This window comes from Rattus norvegicus, chromosome 5, assembly GCF_021556685.1.
Source record: "Rattus norvegicus strain SHRSP/BbbUtx chromosome 5, alternate assembly SHRSP_T2T, whole genome shotgun sequence".
Classification (NCBI taxonomy): Eukaryota; Metazoa; Chordata; class Mammalia; order Rodentia; family Muridae; genus Rattus; species Rattus norvegicus.
This window is the reverse complement of record NC_141538.1, coordinates 804,880-822,164: the sequence shown is the minus strand read 5'-3', so window position 1 is coordinate 822,164 and position 17,285 is coordinate 804,880. Positions and strand designations below refer to the sequence as shown.

At 39.7% G+C, this 17,285-nt stretch overlaps 2 pseudogenes; one reads left to right on the top strand and one right to left on the bottom strand.

The window, feature by feature from the left end:
* LOC148005534 (polyubiquitin-C-like) overlaps positions 1 to 17,285 on the bottom strand; it is a 1,830,776-nt pseudogene that overhangs the window by 1,155,926 nt on the left and 657,565 nt on the right.
* Positions 7,935 to 8,361, top strand: LOC148005545 (ubiquitin-ribosomal protein eL40 fusion protein pseudogene; annotated as a pseudogene).

Genomic DNA, 17,285 nt, shown 5'->3' with positions numbered 1-17,285 from the left:
AAAATCAACTATCCATTAAGAAATAGAACTCACTTAGCTTCTCCATACCTGCCTTAATAGCCACAAGAAGCAATTTCATCTCTTGAAAAAAACAGAATCAATTCAATTTCTTTGCGTAGAATCGGGATTCTTACTCACTGATGAATCTGATATTAGGTCTGCATTAAAATAAGATTTAATCATTATGTTACAATATCTTTTCCTTAAATTTTATTTAGGAAATATGGTTTCATTTATTTTCAGGTGCAAATATTTAGGTTCCAAACACCTGCACGAATGGCCGTTATTTCTATACTTAGTACAAAAACTATTAAAATTGATTTTTTATTTTTCAGCAGTGTTCAGACAAAAACGCGTCACAATAAACTCACGGTATCATGTTTTAATAAATGTAATCCATTCTGTTACCTTGTCAGACAGTCCCTGGGGTAGGCAAGGGTGAAAGTGGTAAGGAGGATGAAGTCCACCTCCTTGCTTAGGAGAACTATGCAGTTCACTATAACAGGAAAAACAGAAAAGAAGTTTCTTGGAATGGTTATTTTTTCTTTCCTAAAAGAACTTTCTATAGCACTTACAACAAATATGTTAAAGAAATTTCAAGTTTCTGCCAGCCATTTGATTAAACAAAAACGTACTAATCATTTTTAGAAAGTTTGGTTTCCTGTTTCCCATATCCAGAAACTAAGTCAGTGTAGCTTGATGATCTCATCTATACACTACATCCATACCCACATGTGTGCACACACGCAGACACACACACACACACACACACACACACACACAAAGATATGCACATTATATAAACATTTTTATATACTATAATGACACTTTATCTTAAACATTAAAGTTTTTCTTTTACGCACAGGTAAAAACAGTCTAACAGCATTATTTTCTACTTGTCATGAAACAAGTGCACCTTCAACTAAAAAACCTGAGCTCAATTTTTGTCAGTAGTAGCTGCTTTACAGATCATAATTCCAGTATCGATAGAAAAACAGCTTACCAGCATTTGTAATATGCAAACCAAATTTGCAATCTCACTCAGATGTATAAATGTGCCCCGCACCTGAACCATAAAGAAGTCAATTAATAATGGATGAGTAAAGAAATTGATCATTGCTGTGGATAGTACTATGAGGTTAAGCATGATATGTGCTTTTATAGAACTTTTTCTGCTGCAAACAACGCTGTTAGTAAAGCAAGACCCAAATCTATCACTTTAGCTAATTCCAAACAAAGCTATTCTGTGTACACTGCAGTAGCACAGAGTTTAAAAAACTACTCACTGCCTCTTTTCCACACATATTGAAATACCTCAATGCTCTATGAAAAACAGCAAAGTTATTCCACCACCAGAAATACACAGTACAATATCTAACTTCATTTCAGTAGAGCATGAGACTTAATCTCAGGGTCAAGGGCACCAATTACAAAAGGAATTAAACACTCTAACTAGTCCAAATAAAAGACACACAATCCAGGTACTTTATTTACAAGTCATAAGCCTAATTGGGCAGGTTTACAGGTATACTAACCTATTTCCATGCCATAATGTCCCTTGTTACTTGCTGTTTTTCCAGGCCATATGCTCAGGGTCCATCTCCTCACATGGTGGCTTCCTCCTCCCTTGGTCTCCTCTCTTGTTCCCCCTTCTCCTCTCTCTTGAGACCCTCCACTCCATCCTCAAGTCCCACCTTTCTTCTTCTATTGCCTAATCACAGACTCTATCCATTTTTCATGAGTTAATCTAAGAAGCAAAGTTTACGAAGCATCACTTGGGGTACTTGAGGATCTGCTCCTCAGGGCTTCCAGATCTTGGGAGCCAGTGGGTAGGGAGCATTTAAATACAAGCAGCACCACGCCAACCCCACCAATAACTTTTCCTTATCTGCCCAATAACCATCAGCATCTTTACCTAATACTCAGCCCATACAGATATTTTCAGATCCTAGCACCCATAGCTATGGCTTCTGGTAAAATGTAAGTACGTGTCACATTCTTACAAACTCAAGACAAACTGATCAGATTATCCAGTGTTTTCACAACAGTCCACTATTTAATCTGCAAGAATTTAAGGGTCATCAATAACAAACCAACAGAAAATACCACTAAACAAAGACAACAGCCATGATATATTATATTCCAAAGTTACAACCATGAATTAAGCTTTAAAAGGAAGTTACATAACCTTTATATTTTAAAGACTTTTAAAATAAGAATCTCACTTGGAAATTATGCAAAGTTCATCTTTGACCACTGAGTGTGGGTCATGCACCCCCACTGTCATGGCCTGAGAGGCAACACCAGAGTGTTCCTCTTCACTGGGCTAGCTGACCTGCTCCACAGTGCAGCAGAGTGCATGGGTCTTTCCACACGCAGAGTAAGCTACTTTTTGTGAGATTCGTGGAAATGCAAGGATACACGGTCCTCTCTGGAGGGCAAACTAGACAAGCACATGGAGAAAGGATGTGGAGGAATAGTTGGAGAAATCAGAGACCAGGACACAAAATTGTGAAAGAGTAATCACTGAGAGTCAGTCTGTGACTAATAGAATTTAAATTGTTGCTCCTGTAGAATGAAAAGTAAAGTTGCTAACAGGGTAGAAAACATCTGCATCCTCGGAATCCAGGAGGGGTTTGTAAAAGGCCCCAAACATGTGCAGAGATTAAATAGCTCTAAACAGAATCATCAAAGAGATGATTCAGGAAACAGCACACAAAGGAAGTCACAGATGGATCAAATGCTCTGGTTACATTGACCTAATTTCTTAATATAAGGAACAAGAAATCAGTTTCCAAAAAACACGAAAGATGCTTCATCTAACAATGCAAGTCAATATTAGACCTAATTTTTATAGAGCTAATGTGTAGAAGTCAAAGATACTAACTTCTAAAATGACTCTTAGTACATTTAATTTTTGTGCAATGTCTAATAATGACTCAGAGAATGTGATATTGGAAAAAAAGTAGAAGAAAGGCATTGGAAAAGCAGTTTTAGGCACAGGTTTGGCTGTCAATTTAGTAAAAGACAATCTAGTCCTTCTATATCTAGCAAATACTTTTACAGGCTCCAAATGGGTCAAAGACCTTAAGATACAAAAATGAATGTCATAAAGTTAAAACAAGAATATAGTATCAAGGTATTATGACCACTTTTTTAAAGGAAAGGAATATTTCATTTTGTGGAACTTAAACATTTCCTCTAATATTTGACTTCTGGTGGCCCATCCAAAAGAAATGAAAAAGATATGAATTATAAAAGGATGCTAAATATTTTAAAAATCCAGTGGCTAATAAGATGCAGCTAATTAAGTAAGCAAAGAAAATATTCTGCTGCAAAACCATGCTTGGCCAGCCAGTGATGGAAAGCAAGACAAAAGATTAGTTTCCTGCAATTTTCAAAGAACAAGCACCTACCCAGGTCAAAATCTAAATATAGACTACTAAAACAAGCAGCTGACTTGGAGTCTATCCACCAGACTGAGCAACAAAGGAACTTAGAAACACCACCAAACATGCACAACAGTTTTTTTTCCCTCATTTTGACAGATGTTCACTCAGTATTTTCTTAGTGTTCAGCATGGGACACGTACTGTGTACTTCCTTCAGTTACACATCCCTTGCTTTCTAGAACTTAAATTTTTATCTATTTAATAATATGAAGAAGGAAATTCAGAAAGAAAAAGCAACATGGTACACAAGTATGCTGAAGAAACTGACCACAAGCAATGAAACAAAGACTCAACAAGCTCAGGAAGTTATCCCAAGATCTACTGACACAAATCACTAATCTCAAAATTTTCTGAAAACATTTAACAGCTAATAAGAGCCCTAGAAAACTTGAAAAACTGATACTCATATAAATTTTAAATGTGTGTCTACAATCACCCTTCCCATTGCTCCGTGTAAGCAGATGATGGCAACTAAGAAAGCCTAATTCCTGAAAAGAAATCCAGATGGCCAGATTCTGTTTTGCCTCAACAGGGTCATTTCTAAAATAACCATTGTTTTTTTTAAATCTGACAAAACAGGAAACAGAAGTAACTGGGATAAAACCAAAATCTAGACCCTTTCTACTGTGCTATATGTCTTTCTCCTCGTTAATTTGTTCCTAAAACAATGATTTTTTTTTAATATTGTGGTTTTACAATTTATTCTACAAGGAAACAAATGGGAAAGACTTGCCAATTTCTTTGGAACTGTAATGCAGTGTAGTAAAACAAATGAAGATCTTGTGATTGTAAAGAGACTAATTTTCCAAGACGGTTATGGAAATATTTTTATTAAGAAACCAACTCACTCAAATGAGGCATTTAGACTGTGGTTACAATAGTGGTTGTGTCCTTCCTTGAGTCGGGGTTCCCTGCTCTGCAGCCTTCCCTTGAAAGTTCTGTTCTCTTGGTGTCATCTCCTGAAAGCCGAGGTTAGGTACCATGGTGTCTGCTTTTAAGTTCTAAAAAATACTGAAAAACATAAACTTCAGTGTCTGCACGGTGACATAAGCCACATCGCTAATAGCTCATCTAGTTAATATGAAAACATCATGCTATCACTCCCAACCTAAGTTGGGACTGAGTTCCAGGTGAACATCATCCTCCAGTTCCAGAAATCAAAACTATACACTGGTCATTGCTCAGATTTAGATTTTGTTTGGATTCATGTTGTCACTTGTAGAAGTTTGGACCTGGTTCTTCCTCCCAGCCCCATGCTCCCAGAAATAAGACGGAGACTCAAAATATATTAACAAATATCTTGGCCATAGAGCTAGACTCTTCTCTGACAAATTCTAACCCACTTACTCAAATCTACATTCCGCCATGTGGCTCATTACCTGTGCTCAGGAACCACGAGTCTGTCTGGTCACATTTTCCAGGGCAAATCTCTCCGACCTGGCTCTATCCCAGAATTCTTTCTGCCTCCCGGATGTCCCACCTTCTATTCTATCCTTTCCTATAGGCCATAATTTTTTTTAACTGAAAGGTGATATATGCATACAAATACCCAAGATACTCTCTCTACAGTCACTAGCATTCTTAAAGCCTTCGAAGAGCTAATTATTCCAATTCTACTTTTACTTCTAACGCACCAACAGCAGCACCAACATTCAGAGACCATCCAGGGGAGGACTATTGCTTTAAAGAACTTATGTGCACCTGCTTTTCCTTTCAGTTTATTCTGGTAATAATGCCACTCCAGCAGGGTGTTAGCATCAGGATGAAAAGGTGTTGTATGTAGAACAGGCTGTCCGGGAACTCATAGAGGTGCACCTGCTATGATTAAAAGCTTGCTCCACCAAACATGGCTCTGATGAACTGACTCAATTTAACAGCAGCAGAGTCAGTATTCTGTAGCCTTTGATTTATTACAATGAAAAACAGGCAAATCGGATACCAGGTTCAGATGGTAGGAGAAGAAAATGAGACAAAAAACTACAATCAGACTTTTGTAATTCTGGTATAAGTAGGTATGAATAGATTTAGAGAGCAGGGGGCTCAGAACAAAGAGACATATAACACACAAGCTCTCCTGCCTCACTACATAAGCCAGACAAAAGAACAATAGACCAGAAGGTAAGTGTCCCTAGCCTAAAATCAATTCCTTTGCATTCAAAAAAATCCCTTTCAGAGCTGAGTCAAAACTACCTAGAACAAAAATAAAGGCTTGTTGGGAATCTAGAATTTTCTAGTATTTTCACATAAGAGAAAAACTGACTTTCAAACGAAAGTGCAAATGTAGCTATCTTGTCCAGAAAGAACTAAAGAAAAATGCTAAATAAGTGCTTCTAATACTAGTAAGTAGTACACACATAAACCTGAAATTTCATTTGCAAAACAGACTGCCCAGTTGACTCAACTCAACGATACAGAATTATCCAAAACCCAGAAGTTAGTATGTTTACCTACATTAAGGGAGGAGAGTTATTTGAACAGAAGAGAAAGTATGAAGACACAGTATAGCAGAAAATTCCCCTTAATGAGCAATAAAAAGATATAGAAAATATCCAGAAACTCTCATCTATGTGAGATAACAGAGTCCTCAATTTAACATACTCTTCTCTGTATATTTCAACGTACACTAAAGTAGTAGTGTTCTAATTTCCCTATACCTGTGATAATAAAGGGTAGCCAATTAGAACAAATGAATAAATTTAATTGAGAAAAAACAAAATACTTTCCAAAGAATATATTGTTATCATTTCAGATACACACACAGACACACAGACACACACATACAGACACATACACACACACACACACACTCTCTCTCTCTTATGTATCAATTTTTTAAACAAACAAGAATACAGATCTTTAAGATCTGTTATACTTCTTACACCCAGGAGACAAAGAAGAAAACAGTATCAACATGCCTTCCAGAGCTCTGATGTCTGGGTGCCCTCAATACTGACATATTGCCTAAACGGAAAAAAGAGCATTCAAACTCAAACTAATTCTTCTCATTAAAAACATATTTAGTCAATTTTAAAAAATCACATTTAAGAATAATGTTAACATAATGTAGAATATATTATGGACTGTACACCACCTTAATAGATGAATTTCCATTTCTTCAGTTTTCTGATAGAATGTTAAATCATTTCTAACAATAGCATAGCATTATTTCCTATTCTACATTCTACCCTTCTTCCTTTAAGATTATAATTTTATAAGATAAATCTTATTATACAATTTAGTTATGTGTAGTTTCACCTATTTAGCTTTGATAAACTCCATTCTGCACAACTCTACAAATTTTATTTAATGAAACAATTACAATGGCTACTACTACCCAATGTTGTTGATAAGTAATAAAACACAAGAGGATTACAAGGAGTTAGATTAATTCTCACAACACTATAGGGAAAAATTACTATCACCCACAACTTTTATATTAGTAATATAAGTTCAACAGCTGGTGAGTGCCCAAATTGGAATTTATTTCCAGTCAGTCTGATTTCCAAGCTCTTAAATTATCATACTTGTTGTTATTGAAATCTCTTTGTAATAAAGTACCCACCACACCCATCAAAATAGAGCACACAAAACTAAAACAGTTCCACTTAGTGAGATTTAATGGGAGAACAAGACAAGGGAAAGGGGCGAGAGAAAGAAGAGAAAAGAATGAAGAGAAGAGAGAGCATGAGGGCAGAAGAAGTCTGCCTTTCATTTGGAATATGACATAACTACTCCCACGTGGAGTTGGGATTTGGACCAAAGGAATACTGGGAAAGTAGGGCTGTTTCCATGTCAACAGTTACCAAATAGTGTTGCTGCTCAAGGCAATTCCTGATACCAACAATACTGCTGTTATAATTTGACATATTTCAAAAAGTAGTTCACAAAAAAACAAAGTCTATATACACAGGGAATTGTTCTTTCATTATTAGCTGTTACTATTTGTGCCCCATGACAATTATATTTATGGAGATGAAAGTAAATATTATCTCATCAGGAAAATTACTGACTTACAATAACTAGAGATTGTTAATAAGGATTATTAGGATAAGACTACTTTATAATAACATTACTTCTAATAATCCCCCTGGTGTTCCAAAATATGATGGTACAGGTCCTAAAACTGCCACTCATTTCTACCTGTCTCAAGCTCTGGCCGAATCTTTCGTGCACTGTGACAGCCAATTCTGTGAAAAACTGACTCATAAAAGGCCAGTGAAAGAAGAACACAGACTGGAAACAATTAAAAAAAAGTCTATTCAGTCCCAAATCAAAGTACACCTGCCTGTTAAGACAGAGCAAGCAGTGAAGATCCAGGTAAATATATTTAAAATGCAAATCATACCAGCCCTCAACAAACACCGAGAAGTCAACAAAATGATCTAAGTATTAAAAAGAAAAAACAAAACAAACAAACAAAAAAACCCAAAAGCCCCAAACCACTCTTTCTCTTCAACAAGGAGGCCAAGTAGGAGATGCCAGCATGCAGATCTTCATGAAGACCCTAATGGGCAAGACTATTACTCTTGAGATTGAGCCCAGTGACACCATCAATAATGATCCAAGACAAGGAAGGCATCCCACCGACCAGCAGAGCTGATATTCGCTGGCAAACATTTGGAGGATGGCCACACCCTGTCCAACTACAACATCCAGAAAGAGTCTACCTTCTACCTGGTGCTGCGTCTGCACAGTGGCATCATCGAGTCATCCCTTTGTCACCTTGTCCAGAATTACAATTGTGACAAGATGATCTGCCACAAGTGCTACTCATGCCTGCACACAGTGTAGTCAACTGCTACAAGAAGTTCGGCCACTGCAACAACCTGAGCCCCAAAGAAGGTCAAATAAGGCTGGGGCCATACCTGGCCTGTGACCCTGTGACCAAATAAAATCCATTGACTTGGGCAAAGAAAAAGAGAGAGAGAGAGAGAGGGAGAGAGAGAATGACAAAGAAAAATATCAAGCTGGGCACAGGACTTAAACCCTAGCATTCAGAGACAGAGGGCAGGCACATCTCTGTAAGTCTGAAGGCAGCCTGGTCTACAAAGTGAGTTCCAGGACAGCCAGGGCTATACAGAAAACCCTGACTCAAAAACAAAACAAAATCCTGACAATTAGCTTTCCTGTGTAAAACCATTATGACTATTTAGCATATCCAACAAAAAATCATGTATTGGTGGCAAGAAAATACACTGTTAATGATGAATACTCTATGCTGGTACAGAACACCAGACAAACCCACATTTGGAAAACAGCTGTGTAAGAAATATAGTAAGACACACATTTAAACAACTAACATTATTGGATTTTGTACTAAAAACTGAGATCTTACGAGTAAACTGTAGTGGTTTGGCTTGATGCTGCTTGTATATTATTGTTCATATTGGTTCCTCAAGAGAGGTTGCTCCCACCCCACAAGCAGAGCATCATGTACTTAGGTGATGCTATGTGAACCTTCTCTCCACTTTAATAGGTCAATAAATGGTTAGAGCCTATGATTGGGTAGTGGATACGAAAGGTGGGACTGTAGGCTCAGGAGGGGGTGGCAGGTAGAAGGAGAAAAAGAATGAAGGAAGAGGAGTGAAGGAAGCCACTATGCACCAGAATCCTGTGGCTGGGAGAAACCAGAAGTAATAAGGAGTCTTAGAATTGGGAAATAAGTTAGTATTGTATTAGATATGCCCAATCTAGGCATATAACTTATTATTAAAATATTTGGATTGTGTGTCCTTTACATGGGCTATTAGGGTTGGAAATTTTAGTAACAAATTGACAAAGCCATGTCTGGTTTAGAACCAACGTAACCCGATACGGAAATCCACCCCCAACCACTGAATATTAACAACTAGGGCTTCACTCTAAAGCGGCTTCAGGGTGGAAATTAAGCATGAATCTAAAGGGTGTACAGAGAGCTAACTGAGATGCTCCCTGCCCAAGCCCCAAGCAAACCTAGGCAACCAGAGGTGACACAACAGCCCTGAGCTGGGACACAAGGTGGCGCCAATGCCACAACATAGTTGGGGTTTCCTGAATCTGAGAGAAAAAAAAAAGGCAGGAAGTCAAGGTTGCCTGAGATGAGGCCTTCACAACTGAAAATTAGCAACTGAAAACACAGCAGGTATCTTTCCAAAGCTTTCTCACAGATAACAATGGGCTGATCTAGGGATCTCTCTCCCAAGTCAACCTTCCCATGCACACTTTGAATTTCCAACATCCCTCCACTTCTAAACAGGGCACAGGACACAGGTAGCAAGACCAGCTATCTCAACTGCTTACACTGCAGGCTGTGTAAGATCAATACACAGGCTGAAGGCTATACAGAACAGTCAAAAGACCTAAAGGGCTCAAAACACAAAAGCCAAGGGTCTTTGTACAGTCAGCCCCTCACTACTAGTGAAAGAACCTTAAAGGACCTTAATGTCCTAAATCAAACACCAGAAGGAAACAAAGATAAAAGAAACTTCAGACCAAATATAAGAATTAAAATAGTACCACTGCACTCTTTTCCTCCTTCGCTTTTTCCTACATAAGGTGCGATAGAGAATTGAGGAGTTTCTTAAGTAGTGAATATAAAAAGCAGTGATTTTGTTTTTAACATTCTTAGCTTCTCAGAGTATGTATGACCAAAGTCTAAGAAATTAAATTTGCCAAGGTATGTTGAAGAAAATTTTTGCATTTTCAACAGGCTAACACTAAAAGCTGTACCAGAATCCACTCTGACGTAACACTTTACCAGCAAAACTTGTAATTATAAACAGTGTGATCTGCTCTCGTTAAGCAAATATATTGATTTATTAGTACTTAACTTTAACTCAACGAAAAGATAAAATAGTTAGATTCAGTCATCACAGAGACAACAACAGTACAATTAATACAGTAATGAAAATGTAACTCTACCTTATGTCTATATAACAAGGAACTATAATAAGGACTAAAGAGGGCTAATATTGCACATACCTTAAGAGGCATGGATCTGGGCAGGAGAGAGAGCTCAGTGGATAAGAGGTCCTGAGTTCAATTCCCAACAACCACACGGTGGCTCACAACCATCTGTAATGGGATCTGATGCCCTATCCTGATGTGTCTGAAGACAGCTACAGTGTACTCATGTTAATTGATTAATTAACTAATTAATTAATTAATTAGCCATGGACCCAGAGAAACAAGGTGAAATCATCTAAACCAGTATGAAGACAACCAGGCAATCAAGCACAGTGATATATGAAGAGATCTCAAATGACAAATATGTATCTGTCAACTGCACGGGTTAAAAAAAATGACACTGACATACATATTGACAGCAATTTGCTGTCAATTGTGGGCAAACATACACAACTATGACCATCAAGAAGACTCAAAATTAAGAAAAATTTGGGTAGTAACACTCAATAAAGAAAGACAAGTGCTAAAATGATCAGAAAGGAATAAATCTAGATTGGGTAAATGAAAGCTCAGAAAGAAAGTATTTGGAATAAAAAAAAAGAAAATAAAAATAAATTAATAAATAAATAATTGGTGGCCAGAAACTAATGGAACAATCTCACTGGGCAAAAAAAAGTAGGTGAGTAGGTGTCTTACAGTTTTATTGCTGTGAAGAGACACTGTTACTGAGTCAACTTTGATAAGGAAAACTGACATTGGCTGGCTTACACTCTCAGAAGTTTAGTCCATTATGACCATGGCGGGAAGCACAGCAGCATTTAGGGAGGCATCGTGCTGGATAAGGAGCTGAGAGTTCTACATCTTCATCTGAAGGCAGGAGCAGGAGACTGTGTCGACACTGGTCATAGCTTGAATATAAAGACTTCACAGCCCACTTTCCCATTGACCCACTTCCTCCAACATGGCCACACATACTCCAACAAGGCCCCACCTCCTAATAGTGCCACTCCTTATACGACAAGCATTCAAGCATATGAGCCTATGGTGGTCATTCCTATTCAAATCACCACAGCAGATAAGTCTTCAGACAGGGAGTTCATAGCTAAAACTATATAAAAATTAAAATTTCCAGATATCTTCACCAACCCACAGGGCAAACTACTCATTCATTCCAGAGACTAGACCCAGATAGAGCTGGTAGAAGAGGCAACCAACACAAAGGAGTAACTCGGTGATACCCTTTCTAGACTGACAATTATGGCCCTTTCCTGACCTTCTTTTACAAATCTAAAAATATTCTCTGCTATGAATGTACCCTTTCACAAGCAAGAAAAACAGATCTTTCTCTAGGAAAACACAAGCATGCACCCCAAAGGACCTCAGGGCCAACCCTAATCCTGAGTTCCTGCATGAAGACCCTGAGAGATGTAGTGAAGCCTGGGATACTTGTACAGACTCCAAGGTGTTGGAAGCGCCAAAGCTGTGATTTCTGCCAGGGAGAGTTGCTTACATGGGATAGAACCAGCCTGGAAGAGATATATTTTATAAGCAGAAAGATGGAGGGATGGTGCCATCTAAGCCTCTGATATCAGATATTAAGCTAGAGCACTGGATCTCAACCTTCCTAATGCTGTGACCCTTCAATAAAATTCCTTGTGTTGTGGTGAACCCCAACCATAAAATTATATTTGTTGCTACTTCATAACTGTAATTTTGCTACTGTCATGAATCATAATGTAAACATATGTTTACAGATGGACTTAGGGAGCCACTGTAAATGGGCCATGACCCACAGGTGGGAAGTCTGACCTAGGGGACTTGATGTTTACATGCTGCCTTACCAGTCTTGCTTGGTCCAGCATTTTCTGACTATGCCCCCATTCCTCCTTTTAGGAAATAGTAATATATATCTTTTCCATTGTATGTTGAAATTAATTCACTTTTCAAATTCACAGGGTTTTATCGAGACTGTGGGAGACCATGGGGACTTCTGAAGTAGGATTAAAAATACTTTGTATTATAACAATGGCCTTTGGAGCCTGGGAGGGAAATGTGGTGGTTTGAATGAGAATATCTCCCATAGGCTCAAATGTCTGAACCCTGGTGGTGACTTTACAGGCTATACCTTGCTAGGGGCTAGCTCTGAGGCTAGTATATATTGACTAGCCCCAATTCCTGTTCACTCTCTCTGCTTCATATTTGGGGTTTAACATGTGATCTCTCAGCGCCCTGCCATGATGGTCTCATGGAAGCCCAACCAAAATAAACTCTTCCATAAACTGACTTGGTCATGGTATTTCATTATAGCAACAGAAAAGCAAATAAGTCAGGCTATAAGTAATTGAAGATTAAAACAATTTTTTCTTAATCTTAAAAAGTTCATGATAATTGGGCACAAAACCAGTAAAAAGCACTCAACATCTCTAACCATTAATACAGATAGCAATTCCCCTAAATATTGCAGGGTCCCATCCTCCTGCTTACCAGAACAAGCAGATTCCTCCAGCTTCTGGAACAAGGCAGCCAGGTGCTCATCCTACAACCAAGAAAAGACATTCCAATAAACAGCAGGTACAGCTCCCTGCCACAAAAATAACTTTAAAATACCAATACACTTACAAATACAATTTCATGTATTTTACACTGTTTTGATTAGTTTGCTTCTTTTTCTCCATCTTTATTAACTTGGGTATTTCTTATTACATTTCAATTGTTATTCCCTTTCCCAGTTTCCAGGACAAAATCCCCCTAACCCCTCCCCCTCACTTTCATTATGGGTGTTTCCCTCCCCATCCTCCCCCCATTACGACCCTCCCCCCAACAATCACATTCACTGGGGATTCAGCCTTGTCAGGACCAAGGGCTTCCCCTTCCACTGGTGCTACCTATGCAGTTGGAGCACAAGGTCAGTCCATGTATACTCTTTGGGTACTGGCTTAGTCCCTGGAAGCTCTGGTTGGTTGGCATTGTTGTTCATATGGGATCTCAAGCCCCTTCAAGCTTTTTAAGTCTTTTCTAAGATTCCTTCAATGGGGATTCCATTCTCAGTTCAGTGGTTTGCTGCTGGCATTCGCCTATGTATTTGCTGTATTCTGGGTTTGTCTCTCAGCAGAGATCTACATTCGGTTCCTGTCAGCTTGCACTTCTTTGCTTCATCCATCTTATCTAGTTTGGTGGCTGTATATGTATGGGCCACATGTGGGGCAGGCTTTGAATGGGTGTTCCTTCTGCCTCTGTTCTAAATTTTGCCTCCCTATTCCCTCCCAAGGGTATTCTTATTCCCCTTTTAAGAAGGAATGATGCATTCGTATTTTGGTCATCCTTCTTGGGTTTCTTGTGTTCTGTGCATCTAGGGTAATTCAAGCATTTGGGCTAATGTCCACTTATCAATGAGTGCCTACCATGTGTGTTTTTCTGTGATTGGCTTACCTCACTCAGGATGATATTTTCCAGTTCCATCCATTTGCCTATGAATTTCATAAAGTCATTGTTTTTGATAGCTGAGTAATATTCCATTGTGTAGATGTACCACTTTTTTTGTATCCATTCCTCTGTTGAAGGGCATCTGGGTTCTTTCCAGCTTCTGGCTATTATAAATAAGGCTGCTTTGAACAGAGTGGAGCAAGTGTCTTTGTTATATATTAGGGTATCTTTTGGGTATCTGCCTAAGAGAGGTAGAGCTGGGTCCACAGGTAGTTCAATGTCTAATTTTATGAGGAGGAACCTCCAGACTGATTTCCAGAATGGTTGTACCAGTCTGCAATCCCACCGACATTGGAGGAGTGTTCCTCTTTCTCCACATTCTCGCCAGCATCTGAGTCACCTGAGTTTTTGATCTTAGCCAGTCACTGGTGTGAGGTGGAATCTCAGGGTTGTTTTGATTTCATTTCCCTTATGACTAAAGATGTTGAACATTTCTTTAGGTGTTTCTCAGTCATTCGGCATTCCTCAGTTGTGAATTCTTTGTTTACGTCTGAGCCCTATTTTTTAATACCGTTATTTGTCTCCCTGCAGTCTAATTTCATGAGTTCTTTGTATATTTTGGATATAAGCCCTCTATTGGTTGTAGGATTAGTAAAGATCTTTTCCCAATCTGTTGGTTGCCATTTTGTCCTTACAACTGTGTTCTTTGCCTTATAGAAGCTTTGCAGATTTATGAGATCCCATTTGTTGATTCTTGATCTTAGAGCATAAGCTATTGGTATTTTCTTCAGGAAATTTTCTCCAGTGCCTATGTGTTCGAGGTTTTTCCCCACTTCTTCTTCTATAAGTTGGAGTGTATCTGGTTTGATGCGGCGGCCCTTGATGCACTTGGACTTAAGCTTTGTACAGGTTGATAAGAATGGACAGATCTGCATTCTTCTACATGCTTACCTCCATTTGAACCAGCACCATTTTCTGAAAATGCTATCTTTTTTCCTTGGCTCCTTTGTCAAAACATAAGTGACCATAGCTGTGTGGGTTCATTTCTGGGTCTTCAATTCTATTCCACTGGTCTATCTGTCTGTCTCTACACCAATACCATACAGTTTTTATCACTATTGCTCTGTAACACTGCTTGAGTTCAGGGATAGTGATTTCCCCGGAAGTCTTTTTATTGTTGAGGATAGTTTTAGCTACCCTGGGCTTTTTTGTTATTCCGGACGAATTTGCAAGTTGTTCTGTCTAACTCTATGAAGAATTGGCTTGGAATTTTGATGGGGATTGCATTGAATCTGAAGCAGTCATTAAAAGTCTCCCAACCAAAAAGAGCCCAGGTCCAGATTGGTTCAGTGCAGAATTCTATCAGACCTTCATAGAAGACCTCATACCAATACTCTCTAAACTATTCCATGAAATTGAAATAGGTGGAGCACTACCGAATTCCTTCTATGAAGCCATAATTACTCTTATTCCTAAACCATACAAAGACCCAACAAAGAAAGAGAACTTCAGACCAATTTCCCTTATGAATATCAACAGAAAATACTCAATAAAATTCTTGCAAACCGAATCCAGGAGCATAACAAAACAATCACCCATCATCATCAAGTAGGCTTCATCCCAGGGATGCAGGGATGGTTTAACACACAGAAAACCATCAACGTAATCCACTATATAAACAAACTGAAAGATAAAAACCACATGATCATTTCAGTAGAGGCTGAGAAAGTCTTTGACAAAATACAACACCCCTTCGTGATAAAGTTCCTGGAAAGAACAGAAATTCAAGGCCCATACCTAAAGATAGTAAAAGCAAACCAGTAGCTAGTATTAAACTAAATGGAGAGCAACTTGAAGCAATCCCACTAAAATCGGGGACTAGACAAGGCTGCCCACTCTCTCTCTACCTATTCAATATAGTTCTTCAGAGTTCAATATAGTTCCAGAGCAATCAGACAACAAAAGGAGATCAAAGGGATACAGATTGGAAAGGAAGAAGTCAAAATATCATGATTTGCAGACAATATGATTGTATACTTAAGTGATCCCAAAAGTTCCACTAGAGAACTGCAAAAGCCACTTAGGCCTGGTATACAAATTGAGTTTCACAAGGTGAAAGCAACGTGTTCCCTTGATTCAGCACAATTTCTGTGTCCACCTCCTCCACAAAATATGACCAGAGTCTCTAGAAGTGTAGGGACAGACACCAAAAGCACGCAGGATGCTGTTAAGAGGTACAAGTCGCCCCCACCCTAATTTCCCTTTGTCTCTCTACTAACCCTCCGAGTTCCTGATGAAAGTGGCCAGAGAGTCTCCTGGGAAGCTCTCCAGATGCTTTTGCTGCAGGTGTCCTCAAGGTCAATTTTCAAAATGACTGCTTTTTCCAAGGTTTTTCCCAAGGTACACTACTGGGGACAGCTGTTATCACTAATACATGGCTAGGATTTTAACATCCTAGTGTTTTCATACCAGCCCTAAGAAGGTCCTATCCCTCATCTTCAATTCAGAGTTGGTTCAGTTCCAGAAAATCTTAGACCCTACCCCTAGGCCCAGAGCAGCCAGGTCTCCCTGTTCCTACCCTGACGCCATACCTCAGGCAGCCAGGTAGAGACAAAGTCGCTCATGCCCAGAGCGACCCCCAGGCACCAGGGTGGGGTGCCCCGGTGCCCCAGCCCTCACTCACCTTACCTGTCTGGACCAGGATGGCCAAGGAGAAAACGAGGTAAAGTAGGAGAGCAGTGAGCCTAGCCACCATGGCTGGGAGCAAGTGCAGGGCCCCAGAGGAGGACAGCTATCCAAGGAGGGCCTGAGAGATGGTTGGGGAGGAGGGGCCGGAGAGGAGGAGCCTATCACAGCTGCAGGACCCCACCAACAGCCAGAACAACTTGAACAGCTTGGCAGCAGTCTGGGGGTGGGACATGGGGGAGAGGGCAGAGGCGGGGCTAACAGACACCCTTGGGTCACCTGATCCAGATTGGGTGGTGTGTCTACTTGTTGCCCACAGAACCCTCCCCATCCTGCATTGCTATGGGAATGTCAGAAGCGGCCTGCAAGTATCAGAAGCCAGGGGTGAGAAACAGCAGTGGAGATGGTGCTCAGAAATGGCCACCTGTGAGACCACCACACCCTGGCCCAGAGCTTGAGACCTTGGGCCACACCTTCCTCCTCTACTTCAGTTCTCCCAGCTGTGAGGACCCCAGCACCTCAGCAGTGCTTGCTACTCCAGGTTGAAAGCTGCAACAAAATCCCTGCCCCAGACTAAAAGAACTGGTCTGTTTGTGTAGCTGCCTGGAACCAGGTAGAAGCTGAGGATCAGGGCAGGCAACAGGGAGGGTGAGCTCAGTCCAGAGTAAAAGCTGTAGGGAACAGTTCCCAAAGCTTGAGTTAGGGATGGCCTTAGTGAAGGGAAAGTTCACAGCTGCTCAGTCTACTGAGACTAACAAGTGCGCTGCAGTCTTTCCCCATGAATCTCTCTCTCTGCAAATGGAGTCCTACTTCCTGGCGGTGAGAATGCAGATACTCTCTG